At 54.5% G+C, this 2,577-nt stretch overlaps 1 non-coding gene across 1 annotated transcript; it reads left to right on the forward strand.

Annotated features, from left to right (window-relative positions):
* Positions 1-317: 317 nt before the first annotated feature.
* Positions 318-2,229, forward strand: LOC126436157 (small subunit ribosomal RNA). The gene has a single exon (XR_007580470.1). It is a non-coding gene; the product is annotated as a small subunit ribosomal RNA (ribosomal RNA).
* The last annotated feature ends 348 nt before the right edge of the window (positions 2,230-2,577 follow it).

The raw sequence follows: 2,577 nt of genomic DNA on the forward strand, positions 1-2,577 counted from the left end.
GTCTCCCGCCGGCAATGCCACGACAGCACGCTCCCGGGCCTCTGTCGGCAGCGGCAAGCTCGAGTTGGGAGCACGGGTGGTCGCACCTAAAGCGTCTACTCGCCTAACTCCGGGCGATTGCGCCTCTCTCGAACCCCGACCAAGTACTTAGGACGGCGCTGCGCGCCGCCGGGACCTGAGAGGGTTTCGAGGTGTGTTGTGCAGGGGAGCTCAGCCTCCTCCTGTTTGCAGAATAATTGAGCGGACGCTTGCGTGTTCGCGCGGGCCCCCGGGACACACTCCCGGGCGGCCGGCTGCTCAGCTCTAGTTGACGCAGCTCCCTGGTTGATCCTGCCAGTAGTCATATGCTTGTCTCAAAGATTAAGCCATGCATGTCTCAGTACAAGCCGCATTAAGGTGAAACCGCGAATGGCTCATTAAATCAGTTATGGTTCCTTAGATCGTACCCACGTTACTTGGATAACTGTGGTAATTCTAGAGCTAATACATGCAAACAGAGTCCCGACCAGAGATGGAAGGGGACGCTTTTATTAGATCAAAACCAATCGGTCGGCTCGTCCGGTCCGTTTGCCTTGGTGACTCTGAAATAACTTTGGGCTGATCGCACGGTCCTCGTACCGGCGACGCATCTTTCAAATGTCTGCCTTATCAACTGTCGATGGTAGTTCTGCGCCTACCATGGTTGTAACGGGTAACGGGGAATCAGGGTTCGATTCCGGAGAGGGAGCCTGAGAAACGGCTACCACATCCAAGGAAAGGCAGCAGGCGCGCAAATTACCCACTCCCGGCACGGGGAGGTAGTGACGAAAAATAACGATACGGGACTCATCCGAGGCCCCGTAATCGGAATGAGTACACTTTAAATCCTTTAACGAGTATCTATTGGAGGGCAAGTCTGGTGCCAGCAGCCGCGGTAATTCCAGCTCCAATAGCGTATATTAAAGTTGTTGGCGGTTAAAAAGCTCGTAGTTGGATTTGTGTCCCACGCTGTTGGTTCACCGCCCGTCGGTGTTTAACTGGCATGTATCGTGGGACGTCCTGCCGGTGGGGCGAGCCGAAGGCGTGCGACCGCCTCGTGCGTGCTCGTGCGTCCCGAGGCGGACCCGTTGAAATCCTACCAGGGTGCTCTTTATTGAGTGTCTCGGTGGGCCGGCACGTTTACTTTGAACAAATTAGAGTGCTTAAAGCAGGCAAGCCCGCCTGAATACTGTGTGCATGGAATAATGGAATAGGACCTCGGTTCTATTTTGTTGGTTTTCGGAACCCGAGGTAATGATTAATAGGGACAGGCGGGGGCATTCGTATTGCGACGTTAGAGGTGAAATTCTTGGATTCGTCGCAAGACGAACAGAAGCGAAAGCATTTGCCAAGTATGTTTTCATTAATCAAGAACGAAAGTTAGAGGTTCGAAGGCGATCAGATACGCCCTAGTTCTAACCATAAACGATGCCAGCCAGCGATCCGCCGCAGTTCCTCCGATGACTCGGCGGGCAGCCTCGGGAAACCAAAGCTTTTGGGTTCCGGGGGAAGTATGGTTGCAAAGCTGAAACTTAAAGGAATTGACGGAAGGGCACCACCAGGAGTGGAGCCTGCGGCTTAATTTGACTCAACACGGGAAACCTCACCAGGCCCGGACACCGGAAGGATTGACAGATTGATAGCTCTTTCTTGATTCGGTGGGTGGTGGTGCATGGCCGTTCTTAGTTGGTGGAGCGATTTGTCTGGTTAATTCCGATAACGAACGAGACTCTAGCCTGCTAACTAGTCGCGTGACATCCTTCGTGCTGTCAGCGATTACTTTTCTTCTTAGAGGGACAGGCGGCTTCTAGCCGCACGAGATTGAGCAATAACAGGTCTGTGATGCCCTTAGATGTTCTGGGCCGCACGCGCGCTACACTGAAGGAATCAGCGTGTCTTCCTAGGGCCGAAAGGTCGGGGTAACCCGCTGAACCTCCTTCGTGCTAGGGATTGGGGCTTGCAATTGTTCCCCATGAACGAGGAATTCCCAGTAAGCGCGAGTCATAAGCTCGCGTTGATTACGTCCCTGCCCTTTGTACACACCGCCCGTCGCTACTACCGATTGAATGATTTAGTGAGGTCTTCGGACTGGTACGCGGCATTGACTCTGTCGTTGCCGATGCTACCGGAAAGATGACCAAACTTGATCATTTAGAGGAAGTAAAAGTCGTAACAAGGTTTCCGTAGGTGAACCTGCGGAAGGATTCATTACCGACTAGACTGCATGTCTTTCGATGTGCGTGTCGTGTCGCGCAACACGCAGCTACCTGTACGGCTCGCAGTAGCCGTGCGCCGCGTGCGGAACCACGCGTTCGTCTCAAAACTAACGGCAATGTTGTGTGGTACGAGCGCTGAAGCGCTGGAGCGGCTGGCCTGCGGCACCTGGCGCCTGGCGCCGGTTTTTGAATGACTTTCGCCCGACTGCCTGTCCGCTCCGGTGTGGGAGCCGTACGACGCCCATCGGGCCGTGAGGCCGTTGGACACTGAACGCTGGAACAGGGCCGCCACACGCCTCAGTCCCGCCTATGCAACTGTCTCGAAAGAGATGGTGGAAACTAT

Source organism: Schistocerca serialis, unplaced genomic scaffold (assembly GCF_023864345.2).
Source record: "Schistocerca serialis cubense isolate TAMUIC-IGC-003099 unplaced genomic scaffold, iqSchSeri2.2 HiC_scaffold_1228, whole genome shotgun sequence".
NCBI classification, from domain to species: domain Eukaryota; kingdom Metazoa; phylum Arthropoda; class Insecta; order Orthoptera; family Acrididae; genus Schistocerca; species Schistocerca serialis.